This window comes from Pelodiscus sinensis, chromosome 31 (assembly GCF_052426305.1).
Source record: "Pelodiscus sinensis isolate ZL-2025 chromosome 31, ASM5242630v1, whole genome shotgun sequence".
Classification (NCBI taxonomy): domain Eukaryota; kingdom Metazoa; phylum Chordata; order Testudines; family Trionychidae; genus Pelodiscus; species Pelodiscus sinensis.
This window is the reverse complement of record NC_143082.1, coordinates 6,526,750-6,537,879: the sequence shown is the minus strand read 5'-3', so window position 1 is coordinate 6,537,879 and position 11,130 is coordinate 6,526,750.

Below are 11,130 nucleotides of genomic sequence, written 5' to 3'. Positions count from 1 at the left end.
GCACTTACGTCAGCAGTGCTCTGCCCTCACACACACCCCAGCTGCTGTCAGCAGAAGCCTGTAGTCTAGACCTGGTATAACTCTTTGCATTGTAGACCCAGACCAGGTCCCCGTGGCGTTAGGTGCTGAACAAACAGACCAGAATGATAGTCCCTGTGCCAAAGACGTCTCACTCGCCACTGAGTCTCTTCTGTTCCCTGGGCTGGATTTGCGGTGAGGCACTGGGGCAATATGCTGGCATTCCAGGGGAGCTTTCTGGATAACACCAAAGTCAGCTGTAGGGGGGTGGGGCATTTGTGCTGAAAATGCACCTAGGGGAGCTGTGAGGTAAATCCAGCCCTGTCCATTCCCAGTGAGGGTGCTCAGGCGGCCTGGCGCCTCGCACGGCAATCAGCACGTGCTCAGGGTGGGGAGGTTCTACACATTTAATCCAACTGGTGCAAACCTGCCTGGCTGTGCTTTTTTTTTTTTTTTTTTTTTTTTTTTTTTTTTTTTTTTAAATCCGTTTGAATCCAGCCCTGGCTTGATCTGACTAGGGAGGTTGTATATCCTTGGAGCAGGTGGACTTTTATGTGGAAGCAGCTCAGTGTTAGAATTCCTAGGCCTTCCCAGGGCACTTTACAGAGGAGCTTAGTGCCATCACCAGAATACACATGGGGAAACTGAGGCACAGAGGTGACTTTTTCCAAGGTCAGCCAGCTCTGTCTCCTTAGGTCGCTCTGACTCCTCTGGGCAAGGATGCAGTTTGAGCAGGGTGGTAGATTCCAGGGCCAGAAGAGTCCCTAGGAGGCACAAGGTCTGACCTCTTGTGTGACAAGGTTAGAGGCCAGCCCAGAATTAATCACTGTTGAGGGGCAGGTGCTGTGGTTCAGCTGCAGCAGGGTTGCTAGAAAAGCTCTTTAATCTTGATTTCAAACTGTCCAGTGAGGGAAAACCTGCCGCTGCCCTGCTGGGTGAGTTGTCAGTGGTTAATTGCCCCTCGCTGAGGGGGAAACAAACTGCGCCTTAATTTGGTGTGAATTTGTCCCTGATAGATGGTTGTCTGTTACACAGAAGAGCCCACTTAAACTGGAGCCACCAGCCACGCTGGCTACGGCGTTCCGACAGCAGTCGCACCAGGGCCAAAGAGCAGAACTGGCTGGCCTTGCTCCGGCTCAGTACTTCCTGTTCACACTGCCAAGGGATTGCACTACCCCAATTAAGCAATACGCTATTGTGCACAAGTGCGTGCAGGGCCCATGCAGGGGAGGTTGTACCTGGTGACCAAAGGCTGCATCTAGCTCAGCCTGGCTATTGGAGAGGCTCACGTCTGTACATTTAAGCAGGTTACAGAACTGGAGTCCGGGAACGGGCTGGCCTGGGTTTTAACCTGAGTTCTAAGCTTCGTCTGCACATGGAGGGCTTGCTGGTGCTACGACGGCGAAGCATGTACACCGCATCAGTGAGCGAAACAAACCGCGCAGGCAATGGCACAGCTCCACAGGCGTAGCTGCGTCCGCATCAGGGCATTTGCAGTCCCCCCCGCACACACACGCACACACCCACCCCCCGTTGCCTCCCCAACCGATCCACGCAGGAGTTCCTAAAACAGACCTGGCTTAAGGCAGCAGCCCAGAAAGGCCGCCTCCACGATGAGGGACAATAAATGTGTCATTTCTCCCCCCTACCTGTCCTGCTGGAGAATGGAGCAGGCAGGACAGATGCTTGATCCCCGGCTGGAGGCAGCCTGATGCCACAGAGATGGACGTGGTATAATTTCGTGAAGAACAGCCCTCGGGTAAGGCCAGACCTAGGGAAGTTGGGAAAGGGGTGGAATTAGCCCCCTTCTTGGGGCAATAGCTCCCACTAGCTGTATTTTAGCTCTGTACCAGCCCCTCCCAGTGTGGTGTTCTGGCTCCCTCTAGTGGTGGTGGGCCTGAGGCGTGGCCAACAAACCTGGCTCCTTTAGCCCAGCCCCAGAGGAGCCAGAAATCCTTGATTCAGCTCCTGAGAGGGCTAGGGCCCGGCTTAGGCCAGAAGCAGAGGTGCCATAGGCCTTCGCCTGGTCATTCCCAGGGGAAGAGACCCTGTGGGGAGGGAAAGCACAGCCCAGTCTCTCCTGACGGGGCCTGTTTCTCATAAAATCCTAGAACTGGAAGGGACCTCGAGAGGTCATTGAGTCCAGTCCCCTGCCCTCACGGCAGGACCCAGCACCGTCTAGATCATCCCTGACGGGTGTCTGTCCAACCTGCTCTTGAATATCTCCAGGGATGGAGATTGCACAACCCCCCTAGGCAATTAATTCCAGTGTTTAACTGGAAGTTTTTCCTAATGTCCAACCTAAACTTCCCTTGCTGCAATTTAAACCCATTGCTTCTTGTCCTATCATCAGAGGCCAAGGGGAACAATTTTTCTCTCTCCTCCTTGTAACACCTTCTTAGATACTTAAAAACTGCTCTCATGCTTAAAAACTCTTAGACTTCTCTTTTCCAAACTAAACAAACCCAATTTCTTCAGCCTTCCCTCGTAACTCATGTTTTGTAGACCTTTAGTCATTTTTGTTGCTCTTTTCTGGCCCTTCTCCTGTTTCTCCACATCTTTCCTGAAATGTGGTGCCCAGAACTGGACACAATACTCCAACTGAGATCTAATCAGTGCAGAGCAGAGTAGAAGAATGACTTCACCGGTCTTGCTCACAACACTCCTGTTAATGCATCCCAGAATCACGTCCACTTTTTTTGCAACAGTATCACACTGTTGACTTATATTTAGCTTGTGGTCTGCTATGATCCCTAGCTCCTGTTCTGCAGTACTCCTTCCTAGACAGTCACTTCCCATTTTGTATGTGTGAAACAGATTGTTCCTTCTGAAGTGAAGTATTTTGTATTTGTCCCGATTAAACTTCATCCTGTTTACCTCAGACCATTTGCAGTTCATTTTGATCATTATACTCCTGTTCCCCCTTGACTCTTGCAGTGATCTCTCTCTCTCTCTCACACACACCTATCTGCCTGAGCCCCCAAACCTCTGTGCCAAAGCCAAGGCCCTGCCCAAGGAGCCAAAGGAGGAGCTCCATAAGCTGGCAGAAGCAGTAGGCTCTTACTCAGTTGTGCACACCAGCCACTGGGGCTGAAGTCATAACCCCTGGAGACCCAGCTGGGATTCTGCTTCTTGGGACAGCTGGTATAGCCAGAGCCCCAAGCTTCCAACCCACTCACCCCCCAGGCAGGATTGTTCCCTCCAGTGCATCTTGCTGGTGGGTTGATGGCTCTGAGGGCTGGGGGAGTCCCTAGGGGAGAAAAGGGTCATTACCTCAGGACACCCAGACTAGTTCAAAAACAATTGGGGAGGAGGGAGCTGAATTGCTTCAACATGGGAGCAACAAAGAGTAACCAAGGAGGAGTAACGCAGCTCCCCTCCCCCCGCCTCTCCAATTCCAATATCAGCAGCAGTGACAGCCCCACCTACCACCAGCTAGAGCAGTGCATGTCCTTGGGGGGGCGGGGGCCAACAGCCACAAGGCACCCTGAGCTACCCTGTGTGGAGTGAGGGCTAGCTCCCAGAACAGGCCTGCTGCAGCGTGCGGATTAGCACATGCATGTGCTTCACTTCCGTGTGTGCCAGAGTTGGTGACTCGAGTCCCACGACTTGAACTCGAGTCCGACTTAAGTCGCCTAGGTGACTCGACTTGAGACTCAACTCAGGTTCATTGTTTGTGACTTGAGATTTGCTAATTTTGTTAAATCGACTTGGTGACAAAATTGTCCGAAAATGCCGATATTGATGGCTTATACAAAAGTGACTTGACATATTTTAAATTAAGACTCGAGACTCGACTTGAACTCGAGACTTGAACTGTAGTGACTTGAGACTCGGCTTGGGTGTGACAATGACGACTTGAAGACAACACTGGTGTGTGCACAGGTGCAACTCATTGAGCAACCTACAGTGTGCATGTGTGCACACGTGTGTGTGATTGTTGTAGGGACCTGTGTACCGGCCCCCTTGTTGAATGCGATTGCCCTGGTCAGGACCTGACAGCAGGTGGCGCTGTCACGTTACAAACCTCCCCCCCATGCACTCCCCACACACCACTCCTAGTGAAACACACTGAGGCAAATCTGGACTGCTCTGCCTTGAAGCATGCATGGGGCAAGAGAGGGTGTGGCCACTGTTACAGGCTCTGCTGTGCCATGGGCTTCCCCGTTCAACTCTGCTGGGCCCCTCAGTCCCATTCTCCTGCTGGCCCAGCCCTTCTTGCTTCTGACACACAGCTTCAGTGCCTTGTGGGGCCCCCCTCAGCAGCCCAAGGAGGGAAGCAGACATGGCTGGTTGAAAGGCTGGTTGGTCTGGAGGTGCACCCTAGGATACACCCCATAATCCCTCTGTTACAAGCCTGAAGTCTCCCATACCGACCATTTTGGGTCCTGGGCGAAGCTTGAACCTGTGACCTACTGCTCAAAATGGAGGGGCCTCTCCTACCTCCTGCTGTAGTTGCACAGTGTGTGGGGGGGGGGGGGGGGGGGGGGGGGGGGGGGGGGGGGGGGGGGGGGGGGGGGGGGGGGGGGGGGGGGGGGGGGGGGGGGGGGGGGGGGGGGGGGGGGGGGGGGGGGGGGGGGCACAACCTGGAGCTCAGGCCAGCTGTTCCAACGCAGCTAGGGCTGTTCTGAAATAAGGGTTATAGGTGGGGGCTGCTTGGGCAAGAGGGGTAAAGCAACCCTAACACCCCAGCACCAGCCCTGGCCCTGCCCTCAGCAAAGAGGGTCAATTTACACTACAGGGTCATGCTGTCAGGTTACCCTCTAATTTTTTCCATCCATGGGCAGAATAAATTTTGTTCTGTGCACCGAGGCATGCATGGATGTGTACCACCAGTAGAAACACATGCTGCTGGCTGTGGGGGCTCTACTGATCAGCTGGGTGGTACCTGGATCTCTCCTGGGCAGAACACTGTCTCCCATTCCTCTGATGGGCACCCCAAGCACTTGAGGGCCCAGGGTTCATGTCCCCAATGTATTGCTGCTGATTTTATCCCTGCTCACATCTGCTCCCCCTCCCCCAGGCCTCTGCTTGAATCAAAGACAAAGCAATGAAAAGGCCAGGGAAGACACACCTAAACCCCTCCAGACAAGGGTGATAGAATTAAGGAAACAATCAGCCTCATCTGCATTGAAGATAGAACAGAGACACACCTCCATTAGCATACAGAATGGAGAACAGCTCTTCCAAAACAGGAACCGCACTGAACTATGGGATACCGAAGGCAGAGAAACACTGCCTGATGGGAAATCTCTGCTCAACGAACCCAGGCCTGCTCCCCCCAAAATTAGTCATTATCAGACCAATTCTAGTGAAGGAGCCTATTGACATCCAAAATACTGAAACTGCCCACTTGCATTGTGAGCTCATTCAAGGAACATCACCCATAACCAGGTGTGATCAGTCTCTATTGTCTTGCCTCTGTTCACCCATAAACAAATCCAGTGTTCTCCTCAAACTATTGTCTTATCGCTATATAAAAACTCCTACCCTTACCCAAGAAACATTGTTCTGATACCTGGATACTTGAAAGTAGGAATAAGGGATCTTCCAGAAAAGGGCTTATTTTCCGGAAAATCGCGTCTAGACTGGCGCTTTTCTCCGGCAAAAACCCCGAGCCGGAAAAGAGCGGCAGCCATGTTCATGCAAATGCCGCGGGGGATATTTAAATCCCCCGCGGATTTGCAATTCCGAAGTGTCTCATTAGCATCCCTTTTCCGGAAAGGGATGCCAATGTAGACACAGCCATGCATCAGTTTCATTGAGACTTGCCCATCAGTTTCATTGAGACTTCTTCATCTCCTGCCTGATCATGCTGGGGACTCTGCTTTGCTTTGCTTGTCTCTTGCTCTCTGGACCCCCGGCTTCCATCATCATCTGGGAATCCTGATCTGTGCAAGCTCCATGGAGTGATGAGGTCTCTCTCTCTCTCTCTCCCTCTCCCCACCACTACCTTTCTCTAAGCATAGCCTCCTGACCCTGCCTTATGTAAACTGTTATATGGTTTCCTAGCCCTAGCATTTGTAATCGGTTTCCATTTAGATTTAATATTGTAACTGTTTTGTGTGTTTGGTGTCTCATACCTATACATATATATATATTCACTACCTAGAAATAAATAACTTTCATTGTTAAGATGACTGCTTCTCTCTCTTCTTCTTTCTCTCTTACTCACTCTTCCTCAAGGGCTGTGTCTAGACTGGCCAGTTTTTCCAGAAAATCAGCCGCTTTTCCAGAAAAACTTGCCAGCTGTTTACACTGGCCGCTTGAATTTCTGCAAAAGCACTGACTTCCTACTGTAAGAAATCAGTGCTTTTTGCAGAAATACTATGCTGCTCCCGTTCGGGCAAAAGTCCCTGTGTAGACAGCTGATATTTGTTTTGCGCAAAAAAGCCCCGATCACGAAAATGGCAGTCGGGGCTTTTTTGCACAAAAGCGCGTCTAAATTGGCCACGGACGCTTTTCCGAAAAAAGTGCTTTTGCGGAAAAGCGTCCGTGCCAATCTAGACGCTCTTTTCCGAAAATGCTTTTAACGGAAAACTTTTCCGTTAAAAGCATTTGCGGAAAATCATGCCGGTCTAGACATAGCCAAGGGGTGTTGTTTTGGCTTCCCCATTCACTCCGTGTGACCCCTGACCCTGCACCCCCATCCGCAGCCTGATGTGACTCTCCGCCAGCCAGTAGAGTAAAAATGGGTTTATTGCTTCTCCAAGATACAGCACAGCATAGGCTCGATGGAGGCAGCGGAGGATAGGCTGACCGCCCTAGTTCCCTTGTGGGGAAGGGGTTCACAGGCCCCTGAACCTCCATACTGGTTTTAGTCTGCTTCCTCCATGCTTCCCCACGCTCAGAGGGCCCTTTCTCCAAACCACCAGACACTCATCCCCCCCAGGTAGCCACACCCCCTTCCTTTGTTCAAACTCCTTCACCTGAACAGGTGAGAAGTTGCTAGCCATGGCCTACGTGCCTGCCCCCAGGGACCACCCCCCACTCTGCAATGCTTACAGACACAGGCCAGTAGGGGTCGCCCACAGCACAACACAGCAACCAGTGACTGCCAAACCAGACAGGATCCAGGGCCACAAGAGAGGACAGCCCCCCACTACGTCACACTCTGCAACAACGCTTCTCGTACCCAAGCTAAAGATCCCTGGAGTGCCCAAAATCCTGCGGGATTTGCTCATCGTGTGGTTTACCAGCGAAGGACTGTGGTGTGAGAGTGGGGATAGGGAGGTGCTGAACCTGGGGGCATAGGAGGATGGCAGCTTAAAGTGCTGTTAAATCCAGCCCACTGAGTCCAAAGGCACATGAGGGTGCAGTGTGGCACTGCTGTTAAACCCAGCCAGCTGAGTTCAGGGACATATGAGGGGTCAGCTTGTGAGTGCTGATTAGCCAGTCCTCTCAGGCGTGCTCTGTTGGTGGATATGAGTGTCCCTGTGTTGCTAAGGTGGGAAGAACCAGGTCCTGAGGAACATAGTTCCCGCAGGAGAGCTCCAGGGGGAGGGGGAACTGGCAGCAGGAAGAATTCAGCTCCATATGAAAGCATAAGCAGCACACGGTCAGAATTGTTAACCTTCCCCCAGCCCCATAAAAGTAACCCTAATAAATGAGCATACCCCAGAGTACTGGGCAAATCTGGTAACCCGTGGCTGTCTCTCTGAATTCCCCTGGGGGGAAGAAACAAGGAGACCAGCCCACAAAGCACAGGGTTTGCAACACAGTCATAAACATACTGGGCAATATGGGGCAGTACTGAATGTTACAAGATAGATGGAGCAATACGGGGCAATGTTGAATGCTACAGGATTTACCAGCCTATATTGGATTTAGCTCCAGCTCTGACACCAAAGTGTTCAGCGTTCTGAAATAAAAGGTGGTTAAACAGAGATCCGGGGTGTTATGCTCATTTATTGGGGTTACTCTTCTATCCATGCTCTGCTTGTGTTACTTCTCCCAATTCCCTCCCCACTGAGTTCTCCTGCAGGATCTTGGTTCTCCAGGACTGGGTTGTCCCCACCCTAGAATCAGATGAACTCACACCCACGTCTGAGAGAACCAGTTAATCAGCACTCACAAGCTGACCCCTCATATGTCCCTGGACCCGGTAGGCTGGGTTGCACAGCAGTGCCAAGCGGCGACCGTCCTGTGCCCTTGGACTCAATGGGCTGGCTAAACAGCACTTTAAGCTGCTACCATCAGATGCCCCCAGATTCAGCATCTCCCTATCTCCGCTTTCACACCACAGCTGTTCTGCTAGTAACCCACTTAATGAGCAAACCCCACAGGAGTTTTGGGCACTACAGGGATCTTAGGTACAAGGAGCGTTGTTGCAGAGTGAACGGGGAAGCCAAAACAACACCCCCAAAGGGAGAGGGGGGAGAAAAAAGAGAAAAACACCCAGCTTAACCATGAAAGTCATTTATTTCTAGGTAGTAACCATGCAAGGGGAGCCAAACAAAACAGTTACAATATTAAATCTAATTACAAACGTTAGGGCTAGCTAACCATAACTGGTCACATAAGGCAGGGTGTGACGTAGTGGGGGGTAACCTGCTAACTCCCTGGCTGCTGTCTGTAGCACCACCCAGCAGACAAGCGATGAGTCACTATGCAAAGAGGGTATCCCAACTGGTTTGGCCAGCTGACCCCCATGGAGAGGAACAAAGGAAGGTGGAATGCTGCCCTGGCTGGGGGGCAGGGCTGGAGGAGAGCGAGTTAGTTCCTGGCTGGGAAGCAGGGAAGAAGGAACTGGGGAGGGGGCTGGGATCCCCCCATCTCAAAGGGGGCACTGAGGCCTCTTAGCCCCAGTTCCTGTAACCAGATTACATCTGTGCTGTGCTGTATCCTGGAGGAGCAATAAACCACCCTCAATTCTACTGGCTGGAGGAATCTGTTTGCGCCATTTTGGGGTGCAGGAGACGGGGGACCCCCAACGTGCCCTAGAACTGACTGGGGTTCCCAGACAGTGATGGGAGGCAGAGTGCTGGAGGCAGGCAGAGCAAACCTCCCACCGTGATAAGTTGGTAGAAGGTGAAGCCCCAGTGGAACTGATGCAGAATTTAGATCCAGGCATCATCAGAATACTTTACTTGAGCCCAGGTAGGGGTTTTTGTAGGGGGAAAAACTCTAGTTCATGGGGGACACCAGATTTGTTTAGGGGTAAACGGATGGTTCAAGGGAAAATTCTAAAGTTGTTTTGTTTTGTTTAGGCTTGACAATAGGAACTGATCATTCCTGGCTATGGGTGTTGTTCCTACAAGGGAGCTCCTAGTGCATTTAGGCAGCTCCAGTATTTTGGATACCAAATAAAGGCTTTATTCCTAAAATTGGTCTGATAATTGCTGACCTGGGTGCATGCAGGTGTGGGTCTGTTAGCACTTGGAGCAGAGATTTCCCATCAGGCAATGCTTTCCTGCTTTCTGTATCCCAGAGTTCAGTGTGATTCTAGCTTTGGAACCTCTGTTCTCCATTCTGTCTGCTAATGGAGACGTATTTCTGTCCCATCTGTGATGCAAATGAGGCTGGGGTGTTTCCTTAATACCTTCTCCCTTGTTTAGAGAGGGTCAGGTGCATCTTCCCCTGCCTTTTTATTGCTTTTTCTATTGGTTTTGGTTCAAGCAGAGGCGGGGGGGGGGGGGTTAGGGTTAGAGTGTCTTCCATGAATACTATGACTAGTTCCCCAAGAACACAGAGCTGGTAGACTGTCACAAACAGACAGGCAGAGGGGTGAATGTGAGGATGTACAGAGATATTGGCAGTGCAGTTGTAGATGTGTTGATACCAGAAGATGAGAAGCAAGGTCTATGTGTGGGGTCATATCTTTTATTGGACCAATCACTGCTGGTGAAAGGGACAAGTTTTGGAGCTGCACGGAGCTCTTTGTGAGGTCTGGAAAAGGTACTCTGACAGTCACAGTGAAGTACAAGGCTTGTCATAGGTAGTTAGCACATAGCCAAGAAGCTGACTGTGGGCCAAATCCAGACTGTCAGCTGCGTAGGAACAGCTCCTCAAATCTGTTTATTATTAGTGCTATTGCGGTGTGAAAAATGTTTCTCTGGAGCCTGGACCTTGATTACAACTTACCAAGAAATTTGAACCTTGACAACAAAATAATTGACTCTGTTGCAAGGCACCATTCAGGGCTGTGTGGCCGATTAACACCCCTACAGTCATAAGACAAAGAGGGGGTGTTAGTGGGTTACCAACTGTAGCGATGACAAGCCATATAAGCCATGTGTCTGTTCAGTCCAGCAGAGTTATGAATTTACACCCCCAGGCTTCCCTACTGAAGGGGCTGGGCAGGTTTCCTGGGAGGCTGAGGGCTGCGAGGTCAGCCACAGGGACTGCACCATATCAGAGAGACACAGTGGGCAAGAAGACATCTTTTGTTGAACAGAGAAGCTTTCCAGCTAGATAGAGCTCTCCTAACAAACCCATCATGGCTAGGACTGGTTTCAGAGGTAGCCACTTAGTCTGTTTCAACAAAAACAACAAGCTGCAACTGCATTGCACACAACATTGGAAAATGCTCAGAAAGACCCAGGTGTGGGGGGATGGATTTGTGTGTAAGGGTGGATAGATAGAAAAAGTGGTGCATGGCAGGACAGACTGACAGAGCTGGGGGACAGATGGGCAGGTTTATGGGGGGACAGTCAGCTGTGTGTGGGAAGGACAGATAGATTGTGGGTGTGGGTGGCTAGACAGGCAGGTTTGTGGGGTGGACAGACAGAATAATAGAGGTGTGAGGGATAGACAGACAGACATATGATATTGTGGGTGGGGGGACAGACAGACAGACTGATAGGTAGGTGGCATAGGCAGGCAAGTTTGTGAGGGGGAATGGATAGAAAAACAGACAGATGGGAGGATAGACAGGCAGGTTTGTGAAGGGGGGTGATGGATAGACAGGTGAGGGGATAGACAGGCAGGTGTGTTGGGGGGGAAGTATAGATATACAGGCAGGTTTGCAAGGGGGTGGACAGACTGACAGACAGATGGGGGGATGGATAGACAGACAGAGAGGTGGGGGGACAGACAGACCGGTTTGTTGGGGAGGGAAGGACAGACAGACGATTGCTGTGTGAGACACGACGGACGGACGGACGGACGGCG